The sequence below is a fragment of the Haemorhous mexicanus genome, chromosome 6 (assembly GCF_027477595.1).
Source record: "Haemorhous mexicanus isolate bHaeMex1 chromosome 6, bHaeMex1.pri, whole genome shotgun sequence".
Lineage (NCBI taxonomy): Eukaryota > Metazoa > Chordata > Aves > Passeriformes > Fringillidae > Haemorhous > Haemorhous mexicanus.
The window spans coordinates 29,221,225-29,234,269 of NC_082346.1; the positions used below are offsets into that span (position 1 = coordinate 29,221,225).

Sequence of the window (13,045 nt, forward strand, 5' to 3'; positions counted from 1 at the left end):
AGAAAAAAAGAAAAAGAACAAGATAACCAGGGATACAGACTAGTTTCCACACAAAGTAATGACTTACAATTTTTTTCAAGGGATGATGGGAAGTAGAGAGAGGTACTTGACAAAGGTCTACAAAATTATTAGGAAATCAGCTATTTACTATGTCATTTAATAAAGGAAGAAAAAAAAAAAAAAAAATAGGTCAGCAGAAGCCAGACTCAGAGAAAACTAATCTGTGCAACTTCTTGCAAAAGGATACTGTGAATACTAAAAGTTTACAATGGTTCGAGTGAACAACAGTCAAGTACATGAAAAAGAAAACTACTGTGGGGTACTGGAAATACATATTAGGTATATTTAGTGTAGGAAGTCCCTTACTAAAAAAATGAAAAAGAACCAGAGGGAAGTATAATTTAGATTATCTGTGGTTTTGTACTTTTCCTTAGGCATCCACATATGACTACTGATGAATACAGATCTTTACTCTACTCTAGAATTTTACATTCATACATTATGTTTGGGAAGATGGAGAGAGGACAGAGAAATTATGCTCCCTGTAACAACATAAATTCATATTATTTGAACTGATGAGATGCAACTCAAAATATTGTGCATAATTTTCTGTCAGTTACTTGAAAGAAGCTACCACCCTAAAACTGTTGACTAGCTAGCTGTTGTGGGAATGGCATCATAAAGCAAAACAATTCAACTCAGGTAAACTCTTCTTTTCAGGCACTTATGTGAAGTTATTTTGAAAAAAAAAAAATTATAAACACTCAGGAACTCCAAATACCATTTGTTCTATCGCTTCAACTTCTATTTTACACATGTTCTCCCTTCCACTTTTGTTGGGTTTAGTGTTGTCTCAGTGTTTCCATACAGATTTTCTTCCCTCTTCCTCACTTCAGAAAATACTTGGTAATGCCTCTAATCTTTATACTCAAATAATTTGATAGCTTGAATGCAGAGAAAAAATATATTAATACACATTTCCTAACATCAAGATTATCTCCATCTTAATAAAGTTGGTGCAGACATCCAGGGTCAGATTTTTGACAATGAAAATTCACAGAATACATTTTAAATCACTGACAGTCAGATACAGCAAAGTTACAGTTTGAATAGAAAAAAAACTTTAATGTAAAAACTGGTTGTTACTTCTGGCAGCTGCAAAACATATGACAGCAATTTTTATATAGGTGACAGGACAAAAATTTTAGACTGCTAAATGTTGGAGCTTCAAGAGAAACAAACGTATAAAAACCCACAACAAACATGATTTTTGTATCTACTTGGTTACTTCAAGGAACTCTCAACACTTTGTTTAATTTACAAAAAAAAAAAATTAAATCTCTTATGAGTAGCCATAAACAATTGCTGTAAAAGAACTGGAAAGCCTTATGACTCTCTTTCCACAAATAAGCTACTATGTAAAACTGATGAAAAAAAGGACAAGAATTTCTATAATTTTGCTGCCACTTGATACAATATTCACATCTCTCAATATTCTTTTCACTTTTCTACATGGTTTTGGTTGCATATTCCTCAACATAATTTCCTAAGGAATCTCTGAATTTTAACTAAATTCTAATATTTTCTACCTTTCCTATAGAAAGGTAGAAAATTTCTACCTTTCCTATAGAAAGGTAGAAAACACATTACAGGCAAATCCTGACTACATCAAATACCATGGAAGCTTGCTTTGTTTTGGATTAAGGCACTTTTTTCCCTCATTTCATTCAGCACATACACACCTATTTATGACATGGCACTACTTGCATACAAGAGAGAAGTCTACAAAGATTTCTACATTGTTTGCTAGAGAAGTAATCACACACTTTTAGTGACATAGAACTTCCTTCCCCAAGGAAATTAGGCTTTTACCACATCATTAAATATTTAAAACCATACAAGACCCTACAGCATGCAGCAAAAAACAGGGAAAAATTACGCTTTTCAATCCATTTGTTGGTCACTATCAGCTGTCAAGGCTGACAAAAGGACAATCTGTTCCCGGAAATTTTGTTGAGCTGGTAGCTGGTGATGGGAACAAGAGAAGAGATTCAAGTTTCAGGTGCATTTTCAGAAGTTTTATTTAAGTGTTGATAGCTGCAGTATTGAATTGCAAAAAGTGATTTGAATTTGCTTCCATCCAATAGCTTTGCTTCAGTCTGGCAGCTAGTAAATAAGATTTCAATTACCACTAACAATTGTTCAGTAATAATGTTAAAGCTGAAAATTAAAAAAAAATTATGAGAGAGGCTTACATTTACTTCTAAGAGAAAAAAGCATTCATGGTTACAGCAATAGTCATATTCTCAAAATACTAAAATAGTTCAATCAACTAGCTAGAGATTTCTTTCTTTGTGTGTGTGTGAACTAAAATTGCCATGCATATGGTGATGCATAAGAAATGAAGCATATTTATCAAAACATGCCACGGATTTAAAAAAAAAATCATGGAAATTACTTCCCATCACCATGTTTAGACTATAACATACAATTCACACATATGAAGCCTAAAAAAATAAACAAATCCTCTGGTTTTGCCTTTAATACATCTAGAGCTGCCTCTTTCAGATTCCCTTACATTTCAGGTCCAACACTCTGCTCTAGCCTCTTGACTTCATGCAAAACAGGATAGCAGCCATGTCAAGAAATCCCAGCTCTTGCCCAAGAGCCAAGCAGCACAGCAGAAGGGCATCCAAACCTCTCACCAGAAAGGGCCTGAGGAAAAAGAATTAAATAGGAAAAGGGGAGAGAAGGAGGAAGGTGCTACATGTTCTAACACCTTCATGCTTCTCTCACATTTCTTGTTTCTACTTCCTCATAATTGCTGAGGTTGCCATCAAAGAGCTTCTTCTCTGTTCAAGATTCTCAGGTATAAATGCATTAAAGCAAAAATTAGTTCGGGGAATCAGAAACATAGTATTATTTATAATACTGCTATGCTAACATACTTTTTTATAAAGAATATGACACAATATAATTTTTTAATACATATCTATATATACACATTACATGTATATGTGTTTTTATGATATACACATACGTGCTTACATTTTTTACGTATTTATTCCATGTACACTATATCTATTTCTTACAGAAATACAGAACTTTGTAATTGTATCAATGAGGATTCATGTCTTCAACCATAACTACTTACAAAAAATGGCAGCAAATTTGGCAATGTAGCTACATATAGATTCAAGTCAACACGGCCTAACGCTTACCAAACGGGTATGATATTTTAAAAAGTGAATGACTAAAGTAATGGGAGACGGGTATGTTTAATAACAATAATTTAAACCACTGCTATCACTGATCATCTGTATAATATTAAAAAAATTTTTTTAAAAAGTGGTGCAGAAAAAAAGGACACAGGACTTTGTGGATCGTGGAGGAAAAAATTAAACTCATATCTGCAATAAGATGGAATTTCTTTATAGGTGTTAAGTGTTACTTTCTAGATTCATCTTTGGAAGCTGCTCTGTAGGATTCTCTTGAGGTGCTTTGTGAAAGTTGCTAACTACAGGCAGAATAATGTTTTTTGCCTTTTTATACACTGTCTGAAAATTCACCATAATGCACAGTGAATGCCAATGCACTTATAGAAGTGCCTTGCTTGTGGGTGGTATAGGTGCATTCGGTATAATTTGGATAGCAAAGAATCTGGTCCCAATGATGAATTTAGCATGACTGGAGATGTTAAAAAGCCACCAGCTGTGGCTCAGGGAAAACTTTCACAGTAGAAGTTTTTTTCTGATATAAGCAGCAAAGGCATATAGGTTATCTGTGCAAGTCCCAGGATACAGCGATAGGAGAAAACGAGACGCTCCTGTCAGTGGCAGCCCCCTTTCAGTACCGAAGGCATTAGGGGCTGGTCGGCCGCCTGGGCACTCCCTGCCCGGCGGCTCAGCACCCTGGCCAGCTCCAGCGGCTCCGGCCGGGCAGCGAGCGGGGCCAGGCCGGCACGGCGCCCCGAGCCCCGCCGCTGCGCCTTCCAGCGCACCACGGATATCAGTGAGATGCTACCAGGTCAGACGGGTTGAGAAGGACGCATTTGAGTAATTCGTGTCTTAACAGGAATTTTCAAGGAGATCTCTGATTTAAAGGTTTCTGAAACACTGAACACTCCAGAAGATAACTGATGTTAAAGTTTGGAAAGGATAAATTAAACGACTTTGGGCCATCAGCTCAACATAAAGAACTAAAGGAAGACACTATAGCTACGGCCATTTAATTAAGTTCCCCCTCCTAACAAACTAACTTTTTACTATGGCATTACAAGTTTGACCTATAAGGATAATAATTATTATGGAACTTCTGTAAGACATCTAAGTTTATATCACACAGTACAGTCTCTTTCTGCCAGAAAATCAATAGATCATACATTAAATAATAGGTCCCAAAATATAACTATAAGTGAACTGAACAAATATCTCTCTAATCACTCCCATAGGAATCAATTTCCTACTTAAAACTGAAACATTTTTTACTCAGGAAAAAATTATGAAGTTTGTAGTTGACACTGAGGTCAGGAATGGCATCAACAGGTTACACAGACCTCAATCAAACTACACACATTCCAACTTAGACAAAAGAAGACATTATCCATCAAGGGCCAAAGAATAAATGGAAACATCACCTAACACAATGCAGTAATACATTACTTCTGATGTATGTATTTGCTGGAATATTAAAGTTATGACAATTATGGATGAATAGGCAAATAAATACTAAGAGAGATCATAATACCTCTCCATCCTCATTGTAGGATTGCTGCTACAATATTATATCCTGTTCTGGTGTCCAAAATTATGAAGTTCAGTTCCTTCAGATTATCTAATAGAAATTGCTTTAGTCAAGGAAATTGCAAAATATCTTAATTCTGACACACAAATCATACAAGTAAAAGGTCAAATATTGAGATTCCTTAAACACATAAAAATATCTCCAAGATCTTTAGTTTTCATTAATAAAGATACTCTACTAATAGAATACCTCATTAACTCTTTCAGTGGATTCCTCATTACTGACAATTCTAAAAAGACAGTACAATGATTTTCTACACTACATACTCTTATTCAACTACTGCTAGCACACATAATTCAGAGAAGTCCTAGGGAAGCTGGTTTTATACATAAAGTTAGCCTCAATCACAACAATTCCTTTGGTCTTCACACAATCAGATTGAGTAAATTGATGAGGCTTTGTCTTTGAAAGTTAATTATACAAGCATATTTCATTATGAAAATACAATTATCCTAGGCGTATTTCATTTGCTGGGACTGTCTTAAGTTCAGAAAAAACATTCCAGGGATCAGTTGAAAAGTAAAACATGGCAGAATGATGAGGCATGAAAATCAGTAAGTTTATGTATTACAAACATGGGGGTCAAGAGACTCTCAAAAATTATAAGAATTTCCTACACATCAGAAGAGTGCAAGATCATATTTTAACTATCTTCCAAACAAATGTACAATTATTCCTAAAAACAAAAGAGCAAAGTTTCTCAGAAACCTTTCCAGGCTTTCAGTTTATCCCTTACTTAAATAGTAAAAAGCACTGAATAACAGTGTTACATGTTTTAGAAAATATTGGCTGTATGTAAATAAAGACATTAAATTCCAAATCTCTCCAAATTAAAGCCCAGGCTACAAAAATAATCCTGATTGTGTTGTTGACCTATACCCCCCATATTTTTTATTTTAAATGTTTGAACATTTGATCTATACAAATAATTTGTCTAAAAATTTTACTTCAGATTGACTGAGAGGAGATTTAACTCTGTAGATATGGAAACAGTTACACATGGCACCATTATGGCAAAGTGTAATAACCCTACATTGATAACAGTATTCCCTAAGTTCTTGAATTTACATAAAGGAAATACAATTCTATCTATGGTGGTTTTTTAAAACACCAACAGTCATTACATTTTCTTGAAGCACATTCAGTTTTAAACAGTGGTGAGATACTTCTGCATTTTAAAATTATTATTTAAACAACTAATTTCAACTCAATAAGAGCATAATGTAGATACACAATCAAATGGCAAGCAGGGTTATGAGATTTCTACTGAAGAAACATTCAATGATAAGGGTGAAATCTGTGTAGAGTTGGGTGGGTTTTTTTTTTTTTTAGTAATACCAGAAGCTAGAATACAAATAATACAATTAAGAGTAGTAATAACTACATTCTTATTTACTAAGACCAAGATTCAACTTTTATGTGTTTCAGAGTAAGAAGTATAAAAGCACTTTATAATATGCCAACACCAAATATGACCAACATCTACTGCATGGCTACTCATATGTCATCCGCAGTTCTGATTCAGAGCACCAATCAATTCTGTCCAAACCTTTACTCCAGGAAAAAGAAATATTTCTGTAAGCAGGGCCTCACAATAGAATTGAAGTATTAACTGCCAGTTCCAACAAGCCAGACGAAGTACAGCTGCTCCCTGATTACAAGAGGAAAATTGACTGATCAAGGAAAGACACATACAGAATCACTACCACATGACTGAGGTATCCCGGGCTCAAAATTAATGAAATATATCAGAACAACAGGAAGAAATGTTCAGCCTGAAATTAGCATGCTGCCCATATTTCCTTCAAATTAACAGAGAAGAAAGTGCACCATCACCTCAAAGCAGCATTTCACATAAAATGTCCCTCTTTCTCTTGTGTCATCCCTGAATTGACAATAGGCAGGACAACCTGTCAGCTGAACACTCAGGCTTCAGTAAATGAAAGGATCTGGGTATGACTATCTCAGCTATGCATTCAGGGTGAAGTTGCACGTAACAGCAGGACCCAGCAAGAGTTAAAAAACAGTTATCAGCCAAAAAACAATCGAAACAACTCCGTTTTTACAATCATTCTCTGCCAAGTTAGTGAGTTGACTCAGTGCACTCAGAGATCAATGGGCACTAGAAGAGGCTCAGGCAGAGAACATAATTTTCCATTTAAAAGCAGTAGCCAACCGTTAGACTGGTGATGCATAGACTGATGTGCATTTTCGTCTGCAGGAGCTAACATGTGAAAAATATTCTTATATCTAGGTACCTCCATAAATAAATAACTATCACCAGACAGTCAATAACAGAGCTTCTTTCCTGCACAAATCTTTATTGTAGGAGGGGTAACCCTTTATTGAGGTTTGCTCCTCAGCTTCAGCATCAATTTCTTAGTTCTTGGTTGGTCAAGACAAGACCTGACTGGCTTAGCTAGCACGTTGCTCCACAAGACCAGTCAATCCTTTCTTCATACTAATCTATCCTGGGATTCTTTCAAGATTTCTCTCTAACCAGATGAATTATTCAACAGGCCTCCTCACTGGATACACTGTCTTTCTCAAAACTGTAGAACTGTAATTTCACCCAAAACCATTATGATTATCAGAATAATCTCTAGATCTTAATGAAAAAGCACAAAACGCCACACAGAAAAAGAACAGTGATCCAATGGCAATTCCTCCTCTTTAACTCTCAGAGTGCAACATGACAGTTTGTTCTAGGCTGACTTGACTCAGGGAATTATACTTTGATTGTATTTATAGACTACTGCAGATGGAAAATCAAAGCATCACATATGAACAGGGCATTCAATTCAATCAAACTCAAGGAATAGCACAGTCATTCTTTGTCCGATACATTTTCTGTCAGTTGATAATGCCTATTCTAGATCTATTAAGCTCAAAATGCTGATAAATGAAAGACAAGAAAAAAATTATTTCAAGGCAGCATATAACTCAAGAATACAAATTACATTCTAAAAAGTCACCAGTTTGATGCTGAAAAGTATATTCTATTTACAGATCACTGCATCCCTTTTTTTTAATTCTTCAACACTGCAAAGCTGGAGTCATACTTCATATGCTCAAAGTCACACTGCTTGCCACGGGTGGCATTTGAAGCATTACTATGGCAACAAGTACATTTGACAGCTACAAGACATATCCTGCTGATACACCACATAACCATGCAATCTAATTCTTACTATGTTGAACAACATTGTATCAAATAAGTGTTGTTAAAACCCTCACAAAGTGTTAGTACTCTGAGACAGAGCATGACAGAAGCAACAAATACTATCTAAGAATTATCTGGGAAATGACAGAGAGCGGAATGAACCCCCTCTCAGAATCAAAATGCACCTGTTGACTGAAGATAATTCCGAACTACTAAAAAGACACAAGCTCTGAAAGGCAAGATCTCTCCTAACTGTGGATGAGTCTTGTGGAACAAATTTTGTATAACTTCAGTTGTGAGAGAAGTGTATCAAAAACATAATAAAATTATTTCTATATAAACAGACCAGGATGACACAAAACCTGATTCTCTACACTTTTCTGCATGTGAGCTCCGCATTAGTAACCTGTCCCTGCAACAAGTAACAAGCCCCTTTGCAACATCCAGACAGAAAAATATGGCTACATATTAAAGAGACTTCACATCCTCTACAAGCTCTCAAAGCAAGTTCAGTTTATTTTACTCTTCCTTTATGCATCAGACAGCTTTGTACTGGAAAAAAAATTACTCTCCTCATCAGTACCACCACTGATCTGGCAAACTTCATCCATGAAAGAGGCCTTCAACTCTTCCAATTATTACTTGCACTGAAATGCAAGGCTAAGCTACATACACGCATTTCTCCAAAAGGAAGAATTAGTGATAGAGTTCCTCATCAGTGCAATTCTCAATAACTGATTAATCTCTTCGGACAAAAAGCAACGGCATGAAATAACATTTGAGCAATGCAATTCTATGATGAAAAGTTCTCAAACACACAGGACAAGAACTACAGAAAAACATGCCTGAACTCAACAATAAAATTTTTTTTTTTTTTAAAGATAGTTTTGTTAAAAATACCCAGGACTTCTTCAGTGTCTCAATTTGTCCTCCTTTCCTCACTCCTCTCAAATTAAATCTTTCCCTTCTCCCCGAAAGAACTTCTCAAGTTTTCCAGAATTCATCTCCATTAATTGAAAAATAATTTTGAAAAATAACTGTTCAAAAGTTATGACTTGTACAACATCTCAAAAATGGGAAAAAGAATTCTCAACGAGATCAAGACATGAAGTGTCAGAAGGCCAGATTTTATTGCTTGAATTTTTCACTACTTAGGTTTCAACTCTAGTGACCTATAAACTCATACAGAGAATGATAGGCTATAAATTTAAATTGCTAAGAATGGCATCTCAATTTCACGAGCAGCTAAAAAAAAAATTCAAGTTACTAGATTCCCTCAAAAGAACACTACTAAACACCTAGCACTGAAGCAAGGAGAGGGGAGTACTCTGACTCTAAAATTTAAATAAATAAATAAAGTTGTAAAGGATAAGTAAAGACTGAATGATATTTTCAAAGAAGTTATTATGAAAACATACAAGATATAGTTACTAAAATCCACATTAGATAGTAACCAATATTTCTAACAAAAAGAGGGAAGCCAACTTCCCTCTTTCATTCTGCCACTGCATGACAGAGAATACAGTACAAGCTTTAGAGCACTCTATTTGTGCAAGGAAAGCAGAAAAATGAAACTGCTCCATTTAGCTGTACCCTCTTATCCAACTGAAATAGCTTTTATCTCCACTTGTAAAAATTAACATGTTTAATTCCCACTTAAGTACCCTAGATACTATACTCCTAAACAGAAAAAAAAAAGCCAAGTAAAAGATTTGAGAAAATTTCTTTCACCCTAATCCTCAATAAGAAGTCAAGTTCATAACAAGAAAATTTTAAACACACATGACCTGTAGCTCATGAGTTCCTTAAGATAAACCTTGTATTTTGGCAATTTTGCATGTTTAAATTCTTGCCCACCAATGCTTTAACAATTGGCCCTTCAGACTGATCTGGTAGATCCATGGCACAACTCGCTACTCTGAGAGATCAGTCAAAGGAAGCTCAGGTTTCTTGAGGTGAGAGTGTTTTTGCAGAATGAGGGAGGAAGGACAGCGGCTGGTCCTTCTACCACAACGCATCCCTGGGAGACCACGACGAATCCTTGGGTCTCCTACTGAAAAGGCAGCTGTTTCTCCTCCCCTCCAGCCTAACACAAAGGCTTTGTGTAGTGCTTCCCCAGAGAAAAAGAAACAGACAAGGCAAGACACAGGAATACACAGAAACTGTCAATCTCCTTTGTAAAGTACCAATTCACTCCCACTAGATAAACAAGCCCTTACTAAAACAGAAAACACAGTAGTATATTAACATACCATACACTGCAACTTCACACACTAAACAAATGCCTAACCTTCTGTACACAAATATCTAGCACTGGTAGAAACTGATCGTTTAGAACACAGTTTTGAACAAGGAAAACCCCACTCATATCTCTCATCTGTCATACTCAAAAATCTTCTTGATATAATCAGCCAGATTGAGAAAAGCCTCTCTGGAATTTGTGATGTTAGAAGTATCAGAGCCTGCAGTATGCAGCAGCAGTACAGTGACCACACTAAACATAAGCAATGTCACGATATTCCAGTCGCTCAATTTGTTCTTCTCATTCTAACCTCATCCTTCCCAAACAGGAAGTTTAAAAAGATGCTGAGCTTCAAGTAAATAATGGTACATCAGGATTATATTAGAGAAGAACAAAGTATTTTTAGGGATAATTGGTTCCATCTTCACGGTTTTTAAACTGTATCTTGATGCACTGTTTTCAAAATAACTTTTGACAAATGACTACTCATACCACTGCAGTCAAACTTTCCTATATATAATTTCATTGACAGGCCAAACAAATGCTAACAAGTATACCTCTGGTTTAACAAGTTAAGAAAGTTTGTTAAACATAATGTACTCTGTAAAGCAAATGAATCATCATCAAAAAAGTATTCAGGACAATATTAACACAAAATAAAAATGCTGGGTATCTCTTTATCATGAATTCATACAATAAAGACTTCAAAAAAACATTACAAAAATCAAACAAGAACAGCCAAATATATCCTAACCTTTTGTTTTCTCAACCTTTCTGTTTTTAAAATGAACTAACATACCCAAAAGCATAGCTAGCATGTGTTCAACAGAGGCATGGCATTAACTATACAGAATGCATTTTAAAAATCTACTAATTTCTTCCAGAACCACAACACGGAAACTAACCACACACTTTAAGGCTAACAAGATACTTAAATAAATAGAGTATGATTTATGCTCTTAACATTCCTGCAATATAGTTTACTAATTCAGAACATTTAAACTGAAATTACACTGGTTCTACACATAAGGTCTAACTAAGAAAGCCACTACAGGCTATTTTATAACTCATTTTATATAGCCCTTTCCAGCTTAATTATAAATACAGTAGAAGGTTCTCAAAATGCTGTGGTATGCTCCAGGGTCATTCCTTTGTGTCCATCTCCCTCCGCCCCCACGACAATACATCAATATTATCATTATTTGCACTCCCACCCCCACTTACACTAGCAGTTGTTTCCAACTGCTCTGGCTCACAGCAGAGGTTACAAACCTCGTAGCAAGCTTTGTCCTCTCATTGCTTTTGCTCTAGAGTGACAACAGAAGCCTAAGGATGCCGCTGCAGCTCCAGAGATCATCTGTAGACTTGGGAACCAGGTGCTTTCCCACTTCCTCTTTGTAAAGCTAAAAGTACGTGCAATAACGTCTTTTTAACGCCGTTCCACACGCAGTTTGTGTTCCCCTGAGCGCCGTGGAGCGGGCACCCGCGGCCTAGCCAGGCATATCTGTATGCACGGATCGATGCAAGTGCCGCTAATGGCTCCAGCACTCAGAGCGCCAGGCGACAGACAGCCCGCTTCCCATCCAGCCGTGCCCACACAGCAGCCGTCACACGCATGCCACAACCCAGAGCTGGAAATACAGACGCAGCTATTTTAAAACAGAGATCTTTCGCCGTCAGAACACGTAAATTTCTGTACCATTTGCCTTCTTGCAGCAAGTGGGAGGGACAAAACAAAAAAAAAAAATCTCGTGCCTATAAATCTGAGTTCTCCGTAGAGGCCGGGGCAGCGGTGACTGCTGCTGGAGCCCGCCAGACCTGCCGACCTTAACTCCACATAGGGGATCGCCCCGTCCTGCCCCACTGGAATAAGCCCTTCCCGGGGCGGGCCGTGGTCCCCGGAGCTCCCGCGCCCGGCAAACTCCCTCTCCCGCGGGGACAGAAACCGCGACGCGGCTCCCACGCAGCAGCCGCTGGGGCCGGCCGGGCGGCCGCGGGGCCCGCGGGCCGCGCCCCGCCGAGGCGGCCAGAGCGCCCGCGGGGACGGGGCGCGGGGTAACGGCGGCGGCCGCGGCGCAGCACCGCGAATCCTCACCTGGAACGGGGCCGAGGCGGTGGCTCCTCGGGGCGGCGCGGCGAGACCCGGCGGCGCCCCCGGCCCCACAGGGGATGGTGTGCGCGGCGCGGGGCGGGGGCTACAGCGGCGCCCCCCGGCCCAGCCTCCGCCCCATGGCGTGCGGCGCGGTCTCTATGGCGACTGCAGAGCCGGGCCGGCCCGCGGGGAGGGGTAACGGCAGCGCGCAGGCGGAGGGCGCTCAGCGGGTCACGGGGCGGCTCGCAGCGCTTCCCACGGGGTTTGAGCCCCTCGCCGCGGGCGCCGCCATCCCTGCGGCAGTGCCGGCCGGAGCCCGGCCGCGCTCGCCCGCGCCGCCGCCCCCGCTCTCGCCCTTCCTCAGCCGCGGCGCCACCGAGCCCGCTGTCCCCCGGGTCACCGCCCACATACTATTTCCGGAGCGGTGATTGGGCAGCTGCCGAGATTCCTCACTGGCGATTGGCTCTCAGCGTGGTCAATCCGGGCGTCGGGGGCGGGCACACCTGGACGCGGAGCTGTGCAGTGCGGGGTTGGCTGAGTCGGCGAGCGCCGGTACAGCCGCGGCCGCCTCCGCGCAGCGCCAGGGCCGAGCTGCGGGATGGGCACCGGAGTCCCCGTTCCCGACGAGCTTCCGAGGGGCAGCGCCCGTGCGGGGGTCGGCGCTGGCCCTGGGCTCTCGCCGCCGCAGGGCCGCTGCTGGCGGGCAGCTGAGTCCTCGTTGCGGTGCCGCCTCCGCCTCAGCACT

The 13,045-nt window shown here is 39.6% G+C and overlaps 1 protein-coding gene across 3 annotated transcripts in view; it reads right to left on the reverse strand.

Moving 5' to 3' along the window:
- The window catches only part of TTBK2 (tau tubulin kinase 2), an 82,042-nt gene extending 69,420 nt beyond the window's left edge, over positions 1-12,622 (reverse strand). The window contains exons 1-2 of one of the 3 annotated variants that reach the window (XM_059849556.1): positions 12,304-12,622; positions 11,481-11,839 (exon numbers count right to left, since the gene is read on the reverse strand). The gene's annotated coding sequence lies outside the window, so the exon portion shown is untranslated. The remainder of the gene's footprint in view (positions 1-11,480; positions 11,840-12,303) is intronic. The other 2 variants (XM_059849555.1, XM_059849557.1) reach the window with 2 other exon arrangements.
- Positions 12,623-13,045: the final 423 nt, after the last annotated feature.